The sequence below is a fragment of the Armigeres subalbatus genome, chromosome 3 (genome assembly GCF_024139115.2).
Source record: "Armigeres subalbatus isolate Guangzhou_Male chromosome 3, GZ_Asu_2, whole genome shotgun sequence".
In the NCBI taxonomy this organism is placed as follows: Eukaryota; Metazoa; Arthropoda; class Insecta; order Diptera; family Culicidae; genus Armigeres; species Armigeres subalbatus.
In genome coordinates, this window is record NC_085141.1 from 120,540,541 (window position 1) to 120,554,318 (window position 13,778).

The 13,778-nt window shown below is 38.4% G+C and overlaps 1 protein-coding gene across 1 annotated transcript in view; it reads right to left on the reverse strand.

The window, feature by feature from the left end:
• LOC134225748 (ichor) overlaps positions 1-13,778 on the reverse strand; it is a 295,162-nt gene that overhangs the window by 12,266 nt on the left and 269,118 nt on the right. The gene's annotated exons all lie outside the window — the stretch shown is intronic.

Sequence of the window (13,778 nt, forward strand, 5' to 3'; positions counted from 1 at the left end):
GACCGTGCTCCAGATGCTTATCACAAACTAGCCGTCAAATTTAAATCCAATGTTGGTGGTGCTTTTTTATATGCTAATTCAAAAACGAGCGGTTAATTATGCAAAGCGACTTGTGGATGATCCGGCGCGGTGTTTTTTTGTTCATGGCATCCAAAATGCACCTATCTTAAAAGAACTGACCTAATTTTGTTTCTGTGGTGTTTCATTTCGATTTTCGGTGGACTTCGATTCAAACGTCAATTTGATGAACCTGAATAAATTAATGTTAGCAAGAATTTGGGACTGGTTTTCGGATTTGTATTTTTAGTTCTGCATGCATATGATACCCGACATCTCTGTTTTTTTGAAAACAAAATATTTATAGTTTTATTTCATTATAAGAATCGTTATTTATTTAGTTGATAAGTTTAACTTTTTCACTTCCTTTTTAAGAAATAGTTTATTTTGCCGAAATCTCCAAGTTCACCATTTCGAACAACTGGCTGATCTGCTAAGCCGATTGGTCACTTCAGAAGACTTATTTGTATGATTATTTCATGATTATATTCCCGACAGCTGACGAATATGGGAATATACCATTTGGCCGAACAGACCATTAGGCCGAAAGTCATTTGATCGAAAGGGTCGTATAGCCAAATAGGTAATTTGGCCGAATAGGTAATTTTTCAAATAAGTCACTTGGCCGAATAGATTATTTAGTCGAATAGGTCATTTGGACGAATAGGTCATTCGGTCGAATAGGTCATTCGGCCGAATGTGTCATTTGATGTCTCACATCTCACTTCTCATTGTGAAGAGTGAGAAACAAGAAGTTAGACGGGATAAGTGAGAAGTGAGTTGTCTCCCTTCTCATTTTGCTCTTCTCACTTCACCCAGTGATAAGTGATGAGTGTTAAGTGAGCAGTGGAACGTCTCACTACTCACTTCTCACTCCTCATTTATCACATTACACAGTGAAAATGAGAAGTTCGAAATGAGACATCTCACTTCTCACGTCGCGCTTCTCAATTTTTACAGTGAGAAGTGCGAAATGAGGAGTGAGAAATGAGGCGTCTCACTACTCACTTCTCATTTCTCACTTATCACTCCCCATTTTTATCTTCGGCTGAATGACCCATTCCGGCCAATTGTCTTATTCGGTCAAATGACCTATTCGACCAAATATCTTTTTCGGCCAAATGACCTATTCGGCCGGATGACCCATTCGGTCAAATGGCTTTCGGCCAGATGGCCTTTGGCCAAACGACCCTTCCCATGATTTATTCAACCAAATATCGCTTAACAATTGATTAGGGCCTACAATGAAAAGTAAACAAATTCAATTTCAACACCCTTCGATAGCATCATCTAATAGCTACTATTAGTATAAAAATGTTCCGCATCTTCAATTAAATTACTTAGAAAAACTTATTTTTGATTGGGCCTAAAACGTGTTATTGTCAAAATATGTGTAGGTCAAAAACGGCCAAGCCACTCGTTTTTTTTTCTGTCTGGGATAAGCCTTCTCCAACTTCGGGCCGATAACGGAAATTTCGGAGAGAGGGACTTCGGAGAGAGAAAATTTTCCCTCCCGAAAAGCCTTATCCCGTGTTTACTTTCGAAAAATGCCATACACAAAGGGTCTATGAATGACAAGCAAATGCAGAATGACTTATCAAGAAGGCCTATTCCGGAGAAAAAATGAAAATAGACTTAAAATTTTATTTTAACGATTTTGACATATTTTTGCATATTTTCGATGCAATTAAGGTTATGGATGGATAGATAATGTTGATTATGTGCTTTTAGGAGTTTTTGCTGCTTAAAAACTTGGGAAATAGGAATAGAAATTGCAATGCATTTTTTTCGAACCGCATTTTCTCAATGTTTGCGTTTTGGCTGTAGGCCCTTTTCAAATGTTACGCGAGAAATGGCTATTTTGGCCTTCCTCTTCAATGGCTTTACCTTTCAACTGAAACTTGCCCTGCTTTTCAACTTGATATTCTATTAGCATTTCCTCAGTTATCAACTGAAAGCTTTCTATGCTCACCATTGCATGAGTGAATATGTATCTTGTGTACAATGGATACACAATTTCCCGAAAACATCCTAGACCGAACCGAGAATCGAGATCGCCATCTCCAGGTTGGCAATCCTACACCTTTGCTCGCAAAGCTTACTGGAGACCCGGCCACAGCCTAAAAATGATAAATTTCTCGTTAGACATCAATCGATTCAATGCCATTAAAAAATGAAAAACAAATGTGCAAAATTTCGGTTGTTACCGCTTTGGTTGAAATTAAAAAATGACAAAAAATGATATTGGGGTGGGGATTCTCATCGATTTGTTTTCGGCGAAAAATGACAAAAAAAAACTTTGCCAGACTGTTCGGACGTTTCGGTCGATTTACTGGCCTTCGACCATCTTCTGCGGACAAATCTTCCAGACACTTATTTTCTAACAGACAGCCATTACTACTGTCCAAGCCGTAAAAGTTTCTAGAACGGACCGGGAATCGATTAGTCACCATCAGCATGGTCATGCTTTGTAGCCGCGCATCTTACCGCATGGCTATAAGGAAGGCCCTTAGTATTGAAGCGATTAGGATTTATGAAAAATTGGTATCATAATTTCAAAAAAAAATATCGCACATAATGCTGGTAGGGAAATTGAGGTCAATAAACGGCCCCTAAGCAAATCTCTTAATTTAACGAATACTTCACCCGAAAAAATGCATTTTCGAAGTGTTTATTGACAATCTAACATATTAGTCATTAGTCACTATATGATCCAAGAACTCTCAAGAAAACCAACAATATTACAAATAAGCGACGCTGGGCAATACGGCGTACCCAAAAATGGTAATGAAAATACAGGGATACCTCGATAGTACCTGCGTAATTTTAGTGTACGTACTACAGAAACAAAAAATTTTTTTTTTGCCTTTTTGTTTATTTAGGAACAGCAGAATACTCATAAAACCATCCAGAAGTCAAAATTTCGATAAAAGGTTCTGTACTCTAGGCATATTTGTATTTGATATAGTATACAAGGGACCGATAGATTTTTCTTGAAATGGTGCCTACATGTAGTATTGAGCTAAATCATCGTCTTTGTACATGTAAGGCTTTTTCTACAAAATACACAGGATTCTTTTTTTACACGATTTTTTTTCGCTCGTATTTTTGATCGTGTGACTTCAATTTACCACTAAAATTTTGAAAACATGTTTCAAAAAATCCTGAATAAATCAAAGAAAAATCACATGATAATTTATATACTTAAACATTTAGGATAAGTGCAAAATTTTTTTTTTATGGATCCTGTACACCTCCGGTGGTGCAAAGGGCCGGCTTGAAAGATCTCCATCCTGAGCGTTGCCCGGCTATCGCTTTAACCTGTTGCCAGGTTAGATTTCGGTCGACTTCTTTTATTTCTTTATTGAGGCTTCGCCGCCATGAGCCTCTGGGTCTGCCTCTGCTGCGATGTCCTTCTGGGTTCCAGTCTAATGCTTGTTTACAGATTTCGTTTCCGCCCCTACGTAGGGTGTGGCCGATCCAGCCCCACTTCCGATCCCGAATTTCTGTTGCTATCGGCCTCTGGTGACAACGACGATGGAGCTCGTTGTTTGAGATCCAATTGTGAGGCCACCAGGCCCGAATTATATACCGCAGGCATCTGTTAATGAACACCTGCAGCCGTTGAGTGTTCTCCACTGATACACACCATGTTTCGCTAGCGTATAGCAGCACAGATTTCACGTTAGAGTTGAAAATTCGTATTTTGGTGCGTTCACTTATCTGCCTGTTTTTCCAGATATTTCTTAAACTCGCAAAGGCAGCCCTTGCTTTCTTGATCCGTGCGCCTATGTCGATCTTGGTACCGCCGTCTGACGCCATTTGGCTACCAAGATATTGGAAGCTTTCAACATTCTCCACTGGTTGCTCGGCTACTGTGAAACTGGAAGGAGTCACCGTGTTTACATCCAACGATTTGGTTTTGTTGACGTTGATGACTAAACCTGCCGAGGAGGAGCGCTCGGCAAGGTCGTTGAGCTTACTCTGCATATCAGAGCGCCGTTGCGCGAGGAGGGCAACGTCATCAGCCAATTCGAAGTCGTTTAGGTGCTCCATGGTTATAGGCTGCCATAACAGCCCGCGGTTTGGTTCAAAATTGCAAAATTGAAAAAAAAATGTAAATCGAGTAAAAGTGTACAGTTTACTGTATTTTATTGTTTCAGAACATTCATCAATTATGTGACATTTTAAGTGTAATGTTTTTAATACATGTTACACATCGTACATGATTATGCATGTTACTATAAAAAGCGACGAATAGGGGTGGTTGATAGATAGGGGTCGTTCAACAATGATGTCACAGGTTTTAGGGGGGGGGGGGTCTAAGATTTTGTGACAGTACATATACTAGGTATACAAAAAAGCGTGACAGAGGGGGGAGGGGGGGTCTTGAAATCTCAAAAAGTAGTGGACGTCATATTTGAATCGCCCCATAGCTTAATTCTCGTCTAAAGAATCGTGCTTACGCTTCTCGTACACCAAGGTGTAACGAAAAGGCTATATGTTCACTAAAAAAAGAAGTTTTGATGAGAGGCGCGGAGGGCTAATTTCCATATACCGATCAACTCAGATCGACGAATTGAGGTGATGTCTGTCGATAAAGTTTTTAAATCTAAATTATTGGAAGGCAATCTACTAAACATAAAGATACTTTTTCTGAAAATGTGGGAAATGTTCTTCAGGAAACAAATGCTCCTAAAATTCCTTCCAAAATTTCTTTCGTATTTCAGGCTGAAATTATTTCATAACATTATTTGAAATTTGTTTGTAAATTTAAAAATATTTTCCTCTGAAAATTCCTTATGAACTTCATTTAAATAAAACTTTTTATTTTAGAATTTCTCCTAGATTCGTTTCCGATTCTCTTCAAGGAATTACTCTGAAAATTTGTCCAGGAAATCCAAAAAATCTATCTGGGATCTCTTCATCCAAGACTTACTATAGGAAATTCTTCAGGAAATCCTTTGGGAACTCCTTCGAATACTTCCACAAAAATTCCTTCGAAAATTCTTCCTAAAGTAGAAATCTCCCGGAGCAGTTCTTGAAGGAATTCCATGCAGAATATCTTGAAAAATTTCTGTGGGGATTTCGAAACGAATTCCCTGGGGATTTATAAAGAATTTTTTTGGGGAAGGGGGATTTCTGGAGAAATCATTGAAGTAATTTCCGAAACTTTTAGGAGAATTCATGAAGGAATTTCTGAAAGTTTGGGAGAGTTTCTTGAAAAATTTCCAGGGTTATTGTTTTAAGATATTGCTAACTATAACTCCTGGAATTTTTTTTCGGAAAATCATGAAGGAATTATAGCATGATTGTTTTGAGAATTCTGACTTTTTCTTCCGGGAGAATTTCTTTAATAATTTACAGAGGAATTTCAAGCGGAATTTTGGAAGCTACAAAAAAAATTTAACACAATTTTCGAAAGAATATCTGAAGATATCCAGATGAATTTTCAGACGGATTTCTTAAGAAATTTCCGAGAGAATCCCCGAAAAAAAAACGAACAATTCGGGACTGATTTGCGATTTCAAGCGTAACTTATTTTGTAAACTTCTGAAGGAACTTCCGAAGGAATTCCTGGAGGAGCTTGCGGAGGAATTCCTGAAGGAACTTCCGGAAAGATTCCTGGAGGAGTTTTTGGAGGAATACTTGGAGGAACTTGGGGAGGGAGGTCTCGAGGCACTTGCGGAGGAATTCCTGGAGTAACTTGCGGATTAATTCCTGAAGAAGCCTCCCTCTCACCAAATGTTATTTTTATTTAAAACAAAATCAATGCACTGAATGGAGATGATTTTTCTTCTATCTCCACCTCAGGATTCGGCATTGCTTAATGTTTGAATTGAACGCCAATTTCGCTCACCAAATATTGCTTTTGTGTTTGCTCACCTCCAACATGCCTGATTCTGAACTCCCGTTGGACACACATTTCAAGAGATTTTTGCGTCAAAAAACCTCGAGGTGTACAAAATAAATAAACAGAATGTTCCATTCTGAGCAGGCTTCGGAATTCTCACTCATATGAATAAAAACCTGCGATTAATCCATTAAGCGGAGTGTGATTTTTCATGGCCCCCCTGTGAGGAAGTATTCTCACACAACATTTTTATCCGGATAGAATGGCGGGTGATAAATTCGTGAGCGCCGGATCGCCGGATAATTTAATTTTAATCCACAAATTTTCCTTTTCGTCGCCTCACCAGATAAATTTACAAGCATATTTACAAAAATTTAGGACCGCAACGGGATTCGAACCCAAAACAATTTTAAAATTTTCAGTACGCCCACTATAACCACACCACCACATGAATTGATTGAAAGCGATGGGAAAAACTGCTGTATTGAACCTTCTACTTATCGTGGCGCATCGTCAGATTCAATCAGCTTGGAGAGGCAAAGTAAGCAGCATTTGATTTTCGCGAAGCATGGGAAGAAGGATAACAATTTTTCGCACCATCGCTTGTGCCGGAGTTTATCGCACTGTAATTTATCCGGATAAAATGCATGGTGGAGTGATCAGTTGTCGCGTGAGTGAGTGAGAAATCCGAACCCTGATTCTGAGGGTAGCTGGGTTCGATTCCCGATGCCGATTTCAGGTTGGAAATTGTCTGGACTTCCCTGGTCGCTACTGAACGTAGTGTCACCCAGTACAATTTAATCAACACTTCCCAGCGCCAAAAGTTGACGGAAAAAAATTTGGCCAACCAAGTGCTTTTGACCAGTAATGCAAAGAAATAAAAAAAATAATTTAAAAATTAATAAACGCAACAATTTAAATAAATATGGAATCTACATTGTCTTTTTTATTTTTTGTACCGATATATAATTTACCGCGAATTTGCCGCGAATTATCAGATTTTCTAAATTGGCTGTCCGCAAAACATTAAAAATTTTGCCGCGAATTTCCATCACCCCTAAGTCATGATATACGAATGAAGAAAAACGGTAACAAGGCTTAGAAACCTCGCATTTAATAACTGTGAAAGCGCTTAATGAACACTAAGCTGCGAGGCGCCAATGTCCCAGTGGGGGATGTAATGCCAATGATAAATAAGCAGGAAGCAATATGTTTTTGTGAAACGCAGTTATGCAACCATTTTCTCATCTCAGATTTTGAAACAAGTATTTATGTGTTACAATGATATGGAAATGCTAATATCATCTTCCAAACTTGGACGTACATGTTCATGATAGCATTAGAGGCGAAAGTATAGAATTGATAGTTCCGTTAGGATACGGCAGGCATGAAGAATGTTTTTATAGAAGTCGAATTGAAAGCGAGCGGAGGGCAATATTTGTGATGGCACATATCACACGACCTTCCATCGCACGCGATGGCATATGAGCAAGTCAAACCACCTTCCTTTTGCCAGTGGAGATATATCAGCTTCCACACTGATATTCTTCCCTCCCCCTTCATACGGGAGCTTGGCAGAAGGAAGGTCGTGTGATATGTGCCATCAAAACGTAGACGAGATATTGTTATATTTCTACGGGAAGATCTTCATAATTTCTACTTGAAGTTCTTCTTCGTTTTAACGGAAAGCTTTTCGAAGTTTCAACGGGAAATTGTTTGGAATTTTCCTGGAAATCATTGACATTTTCACGACAAATTCTCTAATGTTTTAACGTGATGTTGTGGGAATATCAATCGGGAGATTTCACGGAAATTCCACTAAATCTTCGGAATTTCCACGAAAAATTCTGCGGACTTCCACAATTTGAACCGGCGTGGAATATTACAGATGGCATTATAAATTTTAAACGGTGGCCCACACATCTATTTCGGTTCATATTGGTTGAAACAACGAAAATGCCTAAGGGGTGCATTTTGGACCTTTCTCTCCTATACAGAGATGATTAGTGCGAGATAATTACATTTTTCTGTGGATTAAATCTCTGATTTCCGGTATTTAAAATAGAAAAAAAAGCAGAAGAAAAAACGTGACATTGTGATTTATCGTGGAAAAAGCCATTGTAAATATTAAGTGAAAATCAATCTTTCGATAGAGCGAAGTAGTACAATTCGTTTGTATTATTGCCCCAGTCGATCTACATTAACTGACATGGTAGAATTCGTTGTGTTCTGTTTTTAAACTTAACAATCAATGGGGTTGAATATTTTACTTGATCAAGTGTTAAACGTGGGATTGACTGTAAACTTCGTTTGTATTCCGTTCCCACCGTGTGTGACCTGAATGTAGCGTAGTTAATATCTAAACCAAACAATCAATTACTGTTTAACAACAATATTTATGTTTTTTTACATTTTTTTTCACGTTCATATCGAAATATTCAATAATGTTTTTTTTTGATTGGCACTTCTTCATAAGATATCTCAAAACTCTTTGAATTGTCATTGAGTATGAAACTTGACGTTCTACATGACCAACACGGAAACTAAGTGGATGGAACACCACTCCAGGTTTCTCAAATAACAAAAAGGTTTATACAAATTCAATGTGTTTGGTTGATAGGTCACGGAGTTTGAGAAATGTTAGACCTCTCCACCCTTACAACATTATTATGGTTCAATTATTAGAATAGTAATTTTAGAATTTTACAAACCTTCTTAGTTTATGCTGTCTCTGTCTGTCTTGAACACCAAATGTTGAAAATTTATTAATATTTTATAACTGCTAACCAGATTACCCGGTAAGGGCATTCTTCTTTGCTTCTCATTCATTTGTGTTACACCCCGTGAATTATTCTATTTTGAAATATTATTGGATACCTGACAGCCAAATTCCGCTCAAAGCACATTCCATAGACCTCATAATCTGAAAACTATTTTATACGATCCAGATAACTGTCTTTCCCTCCACCCGTGTTAGCCATTTATTTAGGCTCGAAACTAAAATGCTAAAAATAAAAATGAAATGCTAATACACGGATGACCATTTAAAAAACAAACAAAATGTGTCATCGGTTGCTAAAAACTTTACACAGCTGACCGCGTGCGCGCGTAGGCCCCATTGTATTGACGGTCACTGACTGTGCGCCGCGATCCGAACACAACTGTTCAGGTGGCTGAACCCTGCGAACATTTCCAGCTTTTTAGCAAACGATCCATATTAATATTCATTCCCATTCATATTTTGCCTTTCCTGTTTAGCTCTACTGTGTAGAAAGGTTTTCGCTTCATATCAAAATCAAATGCAAGATATGTCAAAAGATCATATAATCTAATGATTATTTTTATTTTATGTGTTAGATGAAATGACAAAAACAATTGTGGTCCGATGTTGGCTGTGGATACTGAGAAGGTTTTTGTCGTTCAGCACAACCTTATTTCAGAAGATGGATTTTTAAGTATGATGAGTGAGTAATTGTGTTGAAAATATCGTTCGAAAAAGTAAGGCATTCCGACATGAAAACAAGGCAAAAGACTATAAAGATGAATTTTAATTTGTAGATGAAAAGAGATGAGTTAGAAAGTCATAATCAACAGTATAGGTGTATGAATTTTGGTTCGTATTTCCAATAAAAACCCAAAATCACCGCCATTCGCACTCATTCCGTTCGTTCGGTGCGCCAAAGCCACTGACCGGGAGTGACATACCTGCCTACAGCCAAGCAGCTACCTACCTACTCGCCTCGAAGCGAATCGTCGTCGTCGGCTCATCCGATTGTGTTCCTTTGCTTCGTCACACACTGTGGATGTTGTGTTGTGGCTGACTTCATAGCGGGAGCGAAATTTATGGTGGTCTGTGTCGGCGATCGTGGCTTTGTTTGCTTTGGTCATTAGAACCACCTAAATTTTGATGTGCCACTACCAACTGGCTCGCGGCTGCCAGCCGTCTTGACCAACACGCGAAATGGTGTCACCTCGATAGCTATAACGGGAATGCGGAATGGAACGCTTTGATTGATTTTGCTGGTGGTCACCAGCCTAGAGAGTGTGGTTGCTTGTGGCGACGAGGGAATGTTTGGATTGGAACGACATTTTTATTGCCAACCGAATTCCGGGATATAGCGGGTATTTTCTTACACATTACTGGGTGAAGGTCGTTTTTGGCTAAGCATTATGAAGATTAGCGTGGAGCTTTATCCGTATTTTAGGAGAGAAAAATAACTTTCTCTTATTTTTCATCACGGTGATTTCTAGACTGGTTTTTTGAATTTTGTATCGTTAGACAATGGTTTACAATCACCCTTATTCTTGTTTACGTACGAACGCGCTTTCGAACGAAAGCTGATGCGTATTCTCGTTTACGCCAGCAAAATCAAATGGGGATACGAATCGAACGAGCTGCATTCGTTAGAAAGTTTCGTTCGTCCGTAAACAAGAATAGGGGTGAATATGTAGTATTATAATACATAGCAATTAGATGAAAAGCAATGGATGATGATTGTTATGTTCATGATCACAGTCGGTTGCTATTTTGATAACATGATACGGCCATCTTACAAAGGACAAGCGGCCAATGCTCCGTAGAACCAATATCGGAACAGCATTTTTTGGTAGCACAGCTACGATAAGTTGGTTTATGTAGCACAGCTACGATAAGTTGTTTTTTTAGTAGAGACGTAGACGTTTATTCAAGAAACAGCATCGTACTGCACACTCATCATCTGCATATTGATTACAAAGCAGCGTACGATTCGAAACAAGGAAATACATTTTGAAAGATTATGTTTGAATTGGACACGGTTATCCTGTGAAATGGATTAGGCAAAATTGGCAATGCTGATGATAAGGTTTCATATCGAAGACGAAGTATTAATCTCGTTTATGAACAATCTAAGCAGAAAGATATGGTTTAGAATTTGCTGAAAACATTAGACTCAAAGAGATCTGTCCTGTTATGCACAGAAAATTTTTCACCATCTTACAATCGTTTATGCTTCGTGATTTGGACTTCATTGAAATGAATCGTAGAGCAGTAGTGGAGGCTTTTTAACAGTGCGTGGAGTGCGTACATTGTAGACTGGTCTTATTAGTTAGGGGTCTAGATTTAGCGGAAGACTCTTATTATGCAAATTTCACTACATGACACTTGAAAACATATACGAAGTTTGCTCTGTATGAATCCTCTGATGAATAAATTACGAGTAGAATATTCAGCAGATAAATGAAGTCGTCGAGTCAAGTATGAGACACTGAAAACGGCCTTATTGTTGAGGTCCAAAGACGTATCTGTAAAGTTACATTCAAGTGGTGGAATTAAATGGGATGACAAGTGGTGTATTTCAACATGTTTTACTTAGAAACAATATTTTAAGCTCTTTTTAGTGGAATGTATTCAACCGTCTAAGACGAGTTAAGGAGAGTACTTAACTCGTCGTAGACGGTTGATGTTTTACTTAGCTGTGCCAAAAAATGTCCCCAATGGGAAATGAACGAGAACGAAGCGTTTTATCATAGTTTCTCGGTTATGGCTGCTATTTCGATTCTGGTTTTTGTACTATATCTATCTGGATACCTGATTGGCTACAGCGTTGAAACACCTCTGTTTGGTGTATTGTAGAGCTCCATAATCGTCGGTCTTGGGCGATGTTTAGCCAGTTTCCCCGAACGTTTAGGGTCCCCAGTTTCGATTCCACCGCGTGCAGCCAGCGTGTTCGTGACCTAACACGAAGTCGACGGCCTCTATTCAGTTCTCTAATGAATATTGTTTTTGATATTCTTTCTTCCGACATTCGCACTAAGTGACCAGCTGACTGAAGTCTGCCGTATTTTATACGATTCTCAATATTTTCTGCTCATGATTCATGCGTCTGCGCCACACATCATTTTCAAGTTTCCCTCCCAAGTTATTGTACGTGGAACTTTTCGCTCGAAAACCCCGAAAGCTTGGATCCAAGTGCGATAAACTTGTTCTCATGGCTTGTAATGCTTGTGATTCGAAAAGTTTTTTTTTATCTTTTTTTCATCGTTGATCGTTATCTCAAGAAAGCGATTTCTGCAAACTCTGTAAATGATTGATTGAACAAAGGCAACTGGATATAAATTATTAACAAAAGATACAGTAATATTTTTTATAAGGTAAGCGGAAACAAAAACATTGAATTCAGTTGGAGTTAGTTGAAAATAGTTTTTTGCTATACAACTTTACAAGGGTAAAGATTATTGAATAATGAAACCAATTGTCTACGTAAGGTTGACAACATGCAATTATAAGTAACTCTTAGTAGTAAAACAGATGAGGAGCATTTGTTTGGCAAAAAAACAAAAAAGAACCTAATAAGCTAACAGCTTTGGAATTGGACTGCTGAAAAGCATGGATTGTTATGATTAGAGTTTGTCTGGTCGAGGAGCAACGTCGCAATACTAATAAAGAAAAGTTAGTAGTGATATGGACTTGGAAAGAATCAGTTAGTCGGCCCAAAGTCGTCTTATTAGAGGGGAGACTCCTTTTTCTCACAGCATAAAAAAATCTCTTAGTTACCATGTCTGTATAAACTCTCGATAGGTAGCATATCATGAGAGACGGTTTTCAGAAGCTGTTACGATAATGAACTGATTCGGGGGGGGGGGGGTGTTCTATACTTCCTGATACATTTTTTTTACAAAGCGGGGCACCGGTTCTGCACGCAAAAAAAAAAACGTTCCCGAATTCGTGAACCAGCAAAAATACATCGTGATTTAACTCATGGATTCGGGAACACCAGTAACGTTTTCCAGAACGTTCCAGAAAACGTGACTGTATTCCCGAATCCGTGACTGTTGTTCCTGAAAAAATACACCGTGAACTCGTTAGTTCACAAATTCATGAACGCTTTTTTTGCGTGTGATGATGCATTTCAATATGTTTGCCATAGCTGTGCAAAAAAATATGATCCCCAACATAAAATGTGTGAGAACACAACGTTTTATCAAACCCCCTCCAAAAGAGCCGCCTATCCGAATCGGTTTTTTTTTTCTAACTTGTATACAAGTGCGCTAGACTTGTTTTCATGGCTTGTTATGATTCGAAGAGGGTTTAGCCTCTCTTTTATTTATCGTTCTCCAATATCTATTGTGAACGATTTCTGCAAACCCTGGTCACCGTCACCGCGTTTTAAAGGTATTTCATTGCGCATTTAGACCAAAACTGTTTGGATGACGCTGATGGCCTAGGGGAAGAGGCCCCAAAACGCCCCCCCGATGCAAAACGCCTTTTGTGATTTCCCTCATATTTACCGTCATTAATATGTCCGTAACAAAACTAGATCTAAAATTATGTAGGATAGGCGAAGAAAGTTTCAAAATAGTGCATGGGAAGGTCGGAAAAACCGAAAATTTCCACATTTTGAAGAAACATCTAACATTTTGGCGAGGCAAAACGCCCTAGTGGCAATAACCTACAAAGTACTTGCGTCTCCACGGACTTTCCATACTAGAATGTTGATTCGCCGACGCGTGGTACTTTGTTCCCTAGGAGCTGCCAGCTAAAAGGCGTTTTGCCTCATGAGTTTTCCGGCAACAAAATATCACCACTTTTTTGAAATGTGAATATTATCAATATGATTGAGATTTTTGACAATTTTTGAATGGCATCAACTAGCTATCTTGTTTAACTGATGCATAATGTAAAAATACCCATGAATACCCAAGTAACATTTTGAATTCTATTTGGATTTATTCAAGTTTTATTGCAGTTTTATCAAGGCTTCGCATACACTGTAGAGTTTTATCAAAGTTTTCGTCTAGTCCAAGTTACCTCAACGCTAAATTACCTTATAATAGTTTTATGATATGCTCCAGGTCCATCTTAAGCTGTTTATTTTGATAAATTATC